Below are 8521 nucleotides of genomic sequence, written 5' to 3' on the forward strand. Positions count from 1 at the left end.
GGAGACGGAGCGCCAGGGCGGGAGGGGGGGGAGCGGCATGGTCGCCTAGCAACCGAGGCACGCCCCGGGAAACGCCTCTGCGCAACTACGCTCTGACGCACGGGGGCGGGGCGCTTCTCCGTGTCCGTGGCGCTGTCGCTGGTGATTAAAGGCGAGAAGCACGCGTCCTGAGCTGCCAGCTTGGACTGCTGCGCGCAAGGTTGGGGCACGCGGCAGGGGGGTGGAAGAAAGGCCCGGGCAGAAGATTTGTGAAACCCTGTGTATCTGTTCCAAAGTGCAGCCAGCCTTCACAGTCTACAATTAAGTAGCACTTTGCAATCTGGAGTGCTAAAACCTCCTGCATGAATATATATGAATTCTAAATGTATATATGTATTGTTTAGACTTCCCAACTGCTGGAGTGGCCGTCCGGAGGGAGATGGTGACATAAAAAGGCAGTAATAAAGCCGGGCGTCGTGGCGCACGCCTGTAATCCCAGCGGCTTGGGAAGCTGAGGCTGTAGGATCTAAATTCAAAGCCAGTTTCAGCAATTTAGCGAGGCCCTAAGTCACTCAGGGAGACCCTGTCTCTAAATAAAATACAAAATATGGCTGGGGATGTGGCTCAGTGGTCGAGTGCCCCTCAATCCCTGGTTCTCCCCCCCCCCAAAAAAAAGGCAATAATAATGAAGACCATTTACGTACAGTACTAGCATTTATGAAAATTATTTAATCTCAGTAACCATGCCAAATGATATCGCTGTTTTAAAGTTATAACTGGGATCGAGAATTGAAGCTGGGGTTTGTCTAACTTCCCTGCATCAGCATGCCACAGATAGTAGAGCTCAAAGAACCATTTTTACCAGTGAGGAAACTTGAGACCAGAGACTCCGTGCTTCCTCATCCAGTGGTGAACCCTGAATTAAAGTTTCAAAAGCCCAGCCTTCCTCCTCCTGCACCAGACTTCTTGAAAGACTCTTCCTTTTCTTTAGTATGTTTGGAGAAGTTTTTTTTCCCTTGCCCCTTTCTGAAAACTTCACACTCCTTAATAATGCTGATGTTAAGCGCACTTCGACAGTTGGAATGAAAGTGAGAGCGAAGGAGGTTAAACCACAGAACTGTGTTTTCTTGAGCGTGAAGCCCAGTCAGATTTTCTAAACCTGAAAAGGCACAAGGCCCTGTGACTCGCCGGAAGAAATCCAGACGTTCTCAAAATGCCGAACGCGGACGCCACCTGGTGGTACTGTAAGACACATTGTTTTAAGTTAGCCCAGCACAGTCTTGTAACGCTTGAAGTTTTCATCCAGTCTCCTTTGATTGTCACTAAAAGATATACATGTCATTAAAAGATATCCCTGTTCTCATGTCTCCCAATGAAAATGCCCCTACAGATCCAAAGTCTCTTCTAAGTTAAATGTATTTGGGGCATTGTATTTTTTTCTGATCAATGTTGCTTTAGCCTATGATATAAACATAAATAAAAATATTTTCTTCCATGATACTCTTTTGAAATTCTCTAATTTTATAAATTAAATTTCTTTTCCCCTCCTCCCCCCACTTTTGCAACAAGAGCAATCTTGCTTTCATAAGGGTTTGACTTTGGGCTCTCTGAAGCTTTTATTCAAAGAAGAGATCCATGGCAACAAAAAATTTGGACTAGATTGTTCTGGAAGTCCCCTCCATCTCCAAGACTGAAAATTTCTATTAAATAATTCCTGCTATGGATACCTCAGACCACTTCCCTACTCTAAAGAGTTGAAAGGGACTTGCCTCCACAAGTTTTCTTACCTCATTCTGAATCAGTGTTCTTGAGAGGGTAGCAGCTCCACACTGTGTTTAACATGAATCTTCCGGAGCCAAGCTGAAGCGTTTTTGCTTCCCTCGGGCTCCTAAGGTGGGAAAGACAGAGGTCTCCTTTGTCTTTAGCCTATGGTTCCCATGGTCAAGGGAGGGAGGGCTCCTTGAGGGTACCGGAACTTCATGAATTTCTGCCCTTAGTGACCCAAGTACTTTCCAATGTTTCTTTAAAGGGCCCCTGTTTCATAACAGCATGGCTGAGTTCAAATCTAATAAGAAACTAGCAGGAGCCTCCACACCCCTGCTGAGTTGCTATCCTGTGTACTCCAACCCTTGAGCAGCTTCTGCATAATGCATGTCCTTTCTTTCCCCCCAAAGCTCCTTTCCAGTGACATTCAAAATCACCATTATCTTTCTCCATGCAGCTAAAGCCAGACTCACCTACCTTGGATTAGCCAAAAGTTATATAAGATGCCTGCCCATCTTCAAAGCCAATTCTAATACATCTAAAAAATGAAGAACCTGTAACAAACAAGAAAAAAAAAAAAAAAAGGAAACTCTCCCAGGATTTTCAAAAACCAATAGAAGGGGCTCAGAGTGTAGTTCAGTGGTAGAGCGCCTGCCTGGCGCTCAAGGCTGTGGGTTAGATTCCAAGCACCACCAAAACAACCAAATAAGAAAACCACAAAAAATAGAACATTAAGAATGTGGTCACAGCAGTTACAAATGAACAGATTAAGAAAATATCCTGGGGTTCACATTCCCCTGGAATTTTATGATGAAATAGCTGTTGGTATAAACTAGTTAAGTTTGAAATCTTTTCATTGCTATGAATTTCTTTATAGCAACATATGCCATAATGCATACTATGATATATGCATCACAAAATTGGAATGCATGTTTTTAAAAAAAACATTCAATGTGAACCTATGAAACTCACTTTTCTGGTACTCCTGCTTCTATGTACCAAGTTCTGTGTCTCTTAAGCCCTGATGGCTGTCCCAATTAACCCCAAATCCCAGAAACATTTTTCTTTCCCCCAAATTTCTGCCACCTCTTTTCACTTACTTTCTTTGAGTCAGCATAACCAGGCCATCTTCAGCCTCTGAGGTGTCATTTCTGAAATCATACAGCCTAACCAGGGCTCTTTCCAATCATCATTACCCTTTGCTGAATATTTATTATGTTCCAAACACCCTCTGAAATGCTTTAATAAATTTACTCACTTAAAACTTGCAGTAGTCCTGTGAGACAGGGCTTCTTACCTTAAGGAAAGAGTGTCAGAGATTAATAACTTGCCAAGTCACCCAGCTAGTAAATGGTGAACTGGAACTCAAACTCTGGTCTATTTGATTTCAATATCCACACCCTTGACTGCCTGTGTATTTCCTGAGCCTGGCAGGATACTCCAGACTAGACCCTAGACACTTTGAATTCTGTGACATACAACAGTTAAAAATGAAATATTTCTCTTAGGGTCAGGTAGCATGTGAAATCTTGACTTTGAAGTCTTTGTAATCTTGACTCAGTCCTGGGGCTGAGTCTCACTGCTGCCAGTTGTCCCTCTCCAGGACTTTCATAGGAAGCCCAGGTGTAACCACACAGCTTCCATCCCACTCACTCACCTCCTGTACTTTTCCACGCAGACATCCAGCTCCTGGGTTATGAGTCATCCATTGAGGCAGGTTTCTTATGGAATCTTCCCAGAGACCAGCAGGATCTGGAAGTCTCCACCAACAGGTTTCTGCCACAGGTGGTAAGGTATGTCTTTACCTCAGAAAGATCTTCCAGACCTATCCCAGGCAAGGAAATAGCTGTAACTTTCTGAGATGCGGAAGGTTTTACTTCTGAGAGCTCTGGAAAACTTCTTCCCAACCATCAGCATCTGAGGGCCCCACAGGCCTTACCTGGGATCATCCAGATCCAAACTTTTAGAGGTATGAGTTGAAGTGGGAGAGATAATGAAGAAAGAGGACTTTAAAGTCCTTTAAAGAGGGTTTAAAAATGTCTAGTCCTGGCAGCCCCAAGAAGGTACAAAGGACAGAAAGGCATCATAAAAAAAAAAAGTCGTCACACCGCTTGAGATAGCTCAGAGCTCTGGAGCATGTGAGGCAGTCATCTGGGAAGTAGGCACAGCTGTCTTCAGACTGGGTCCCTTGGTCCCAACTGGCCACCATTCCAGCCTAGAAGAACAGGCAACATAGCTGGGCTGGCCTGGGCTTAGAAGAACTCTGCCTTCTTCAAACCTTTCCCACATCTTTTGTTTTTGCAAGAACAAGCACTTCCTCTGCTCCCCTCTGTTTTTGGTACTAGGAGTTGCACCCAGGGGACTCTACCACCAAGCTACAGCCCAGTCCTTTTTACTTTATTTTGAGACAGGATCCTGATAAGTTGCCCGGGCTGGCCTTGAACTTTCAATTCTCTTGCCTCAGCCACAGGAGTAGCTGGGCTTAAAGGCCTGCACATTCATGTCCAAATCGCTGTTTCTCTTTTATATTGTGGGTTCATTGAGGCTTTCTGTTCATAAAAATCTACAGAATCACAGAATTCCTAGCAGGGATTTTATGATTAGAGCCCCTTCCTTTCCCATCTCCATCTGACTTTTCATTGGTCAAACATCTCTTTTAAGTTTTAAATGTTCACAGTGTAAACAAAGAAGCCAGTGCAGGATGAGCCCTCCAATGAGCAACAGGACTGCAGATGGCTATGGCATCCATCACAGAGACATGGATAAATTGGCCATTTCCGGATACAGAAATACTTGAGTATTTGTAGTCCACTGTTGCATAACAAATCACCCCTAAACTTAGTAGCTTAAAAACAAAAATTATAATTTCTGTGATGGTTAATTGTGGTTGCCTATGTGACTAGGTTGACAGATGCCTAGAAAACTTGTTGAGCTCCCTCTGGGTGTGTCTGTAAACGTGTTTCCAGAGACAATGGGCATGTGGATTGGTGAACTGAGGGGGCTTGACCTGCCCTGACTGTGGGTGGCTCTGTCCAATAAGCTAAGGGCCTCCAAGGGAAAAAAGAAGGGGGGGGGAAGGAAACTCAGTCACACACAGTCTCAACTCTTGTGAGCAGCATTTTTTGCTGTTGCCATTGCCAAAGGACATCAGACCGTAGATTCTTTAGCCTTTGAATATGGACTCACACCAAGGCTCCAGGGGCCTTTCAGAGACTCAGAATGGGACTGAGGATGCATCATGGGTCCGTTTTGTTCTAAGGTACCCAGCTTTTTGGACTGAGCAGCTGCCAGTTTCCCCAGCTCTCCAGCTTGTAGACAGCCATTGGTGGGACTATCCAGACTCTGATGGTGTAAGTCAGTCAATAAATTCCCTCATGTAATTATATCTACATTCTTTAGTTCTGTTTCACTAGAGAACACTGGCTCATACAACTTATTACCTCATGGTTTCTGTGAGTTAGGAATTCAACAGGACATAGGGGAAACTGCTTCCTGCTGGTGAGGGCCTCAGTTGGAAGACCTGAAGACCTGTGGCATGGGGTGACTTGGTGAGGGCTGGAGGCAGTGCTTCCAAGGTGGTTCAGTAGCGTGGCTGCCACATGACCTCCAAAATGAGTGACTTTAAGTCAGGTGAGAGCAAGTGCTGCTACTAGAGGGTTTATTTAGGTTTTTCCTTGGTAACAATAAATGCATGCTGGCTTTATGACAAACTGCTATCCTATTTTCCAAAGTGTATATAGTATCTTGCATCCCCACCAGCAAGGAATAAGAATTCCGGTTGCCTCATCTTTGTCAGAACTTAGTATTATGGGGTTTTGTTTTGGCTATTATAATAAATGTGTAGTGGTATCTCATGGTGTTTTAAATTTGCATTTCCCTAATGACTAAGGATGTTGAGAATCTTTTCATGTGCCTATTGTCCATTCATATAATTTTCTTGGTGATGGGCCTATTCAAATATTTTGTTCAATTTATATTGGGTTATTAATTTCCTTAATATTTAGTTTTGATAGGCCCAAATCTTTATCATGTCAGATTAGGTCCTGATTTCCTTAACAAGACTCCTAAAGTGCAAGAAATAAAATAAAGAATTAATGAATGGGATGGATTTAAACTAAAAAGCTTCTTTTCAGCAAAAGAAACAATCAATGAGGTGAAGAGAGAGCCTACATTTTGGGATCAAATTTTTGCCACACACATCAGATAGAGTACTAATCTCCAGGATATATAAAGACTTCAAACTTAACCTAAAAAAACAAACAACCAATCAATAAATGGGCTAAGGAGCTGAACAGACACTTGTCAGAAGAAGATATACATTTGATCAACAAATATATGAAAAAATGTTTAATGTCTTTAGTAATTAGAGAAATGCAAATCAAAACTACTCTAAGATTTCATCTCACACCAGTGAGAATGGCAGTTATAAAGAATACAGACAACAATATATGTTGGTGAGGATGTGGGGGAAAGGGCACACTCATACATTGCTGGTGGAACTGCAAATTGGTACAACCAATCTGGAAAGCTGTATGGAACTATCCCACTCCTTGGTATTTACCCAAAGGACTTAAAATCACCATACTTTAATAATGCAGCCACATCAATGTTTACAGCAGTTCAGTTCACAATAGCTGAATTGTGGAAGCAAACTAGATGCCCTTCAATAGATGAATGCATGAAGAACTGTGGTACATATACACAATGGAATATTACACAGCATTAAAAGAGAATAAAATTGTGGCATTTTCAGGTAAATGGGTGGAGTTGGAGAATATCATGCTAAGCAAAGTAAGCCAATCCCCAAAAGTGGATGCTGATAAGTGGATGCTGATTCATAATGGGGTGAGGGGCATAGGAAAAATCGAGGAACTTTGATGGGGCAAAGGGGAGGGAGGAGTGGGAAGGGGGAATGGGGGTAGGAAAGATAGTGGAATGAGATGGACATCATTACCCTAGGTACTTGTATGACTGCACATATGGTGCGATGATACATTGTGTACAACCAGAAAAATGAAAAGTTGTGCTGCAGTTGTGTACAATGAATCAAAATGTGTTCTGCTGTCATACAGACCTAATTAAAATGAATAAATTAATTAATAAAAAATTAGTTTTGAGAGTTCTTTATATATTATAAACACAAATCCCTTTTCCTAATCTTTAGCTTATCTTTTCATTTTCTTCATTTTTTCCCCAAAGATTTCTTTCTTTTTAATTGAAAAATCAAATGGTATATATTTATTGTATATAACTGTTTTTTTTAAAAAATATTTATCCATTGTAGGATGGCTAAATTGAGCTAATTAGCACATGTATTCACATACTTATCTCTTTTTTGGTGAGAACACTTAGTAACTACTCTCAGCAATTTTCAAGATCTTAACATGTTTTTGAAGAGCAGAATTTATTAATTTTGATGAAATTAAAATCACCATGTCAAGATCATTGTATTGTCTTGAGCAAATAATAAAAATAAAATAAAATAAAATTACCAGTATTTATTTTTATGAATCATGATTATTGTGTCCTTTCTAAAAAGTCTTTGCTTAATACTGGGTCACAAAGATGACTCATTATTCTTAGAAGTTTTCTGAATCATATTTTTCATTTAGATCTATGATCTGTCTTAAGTTCATATTTGAATAGCATATAAGGTAGGGATAAAAATTTAGTTCTTGCCCAGCACAGTGGCACCTGCCTGTAATTCTAGCAGCTTGGGAGGCTGAGGCAGGAGTCTTTTCATGACTTTGTAGCTTTATAGTACTGAATGGTATTCCACTGTTGGATGGATCACAGTTTACTTATTCATCCACATACCGAAGGATATCTTGGTTGCTTTCGGGTTTGTCAATTCTGTATCATACACCCCAAAGGTGACCAAGTGGGTTTTCAAGGAGAAGGAGACTTGGCATTGTTCTCTCCTGGGATCCTCTGATTTTGGTCTTGTGACTGAGGTATTTCAGAATAAAGGCCTGGTGTGTCAAAGGTTTAGTAGGTGGAGGGCAGTCTCTTCAGGAGGCCTATCTTTGGACAGTTCATGTGAAATTCTCCTTTATGCAACTGTCAATTAATTAAGCAAATAGGATTTTTTATTGGTGAAAGGATACACAACTCTGAAGTTTTAATATGCAAATTTATAACGTGGTAGGGGTAGGGACCCCAGGTGTTTAAATTCTTGCCTCCAGGGTACATAGTTGTTACTCTAGGGAAACCTAATCTTTCTGCCCAGGCTGCTTGACTACCTGGGGCAAACCTAAAGCAAGAGTGGATTCTGTGTTACTATCATTATCACCTATGTAAATTAAAAATTATGGAGGAAGGTTAGAAGTTTAGCTCATTGGTAGAGTGCTTGCCTAACATGCACAAGACCCTGGGTTTGACCCTCAGCACTACAAAAAATAAAAATAAAAATCGGAAGATAGGCACGGTGGCCCATGCCTGTAATCCCAGGTACTCCAGAGGTTGAGGCAGGAGAAGCACAAGTTCAAGGCCATTCTCAGCAAATTAGGGAGGCCCTGTCTCAAAATAAAAAATAAAAAGGACTGGAGTTGTAGTTCAGAGGTAAAGAGAAAGCCATCCTGGGGTTAATCCCTAGTACGAAAAAAAAATCAGGGAGAAGAATATCCTAGGTGAGGCCTCTAGTTTACAATACAATTTTTACATTATTAAATAAAATACTTGAAGAGAAGCATTCAAAAGGACTGCAAACTTAATTCATTTAATTATGCAGAATTGAGCCAATTTGGAATGAGAGCTTGCAGAGTTTCTCTTCAACGCA

Source organism: Spermophilus citellus, assembly GCF_964194105.1.
Source record: "Spermophilus citellus genome assembly, chromosome: 6".
In the NCBI taxonomy this organism is placed as follows: domain Eukaryota; kingdom Metazoa; phylum Chordata; class Mammalia; order Rodentia; family Sciuridae; genus Spermophilus; species Spermophilus citellus.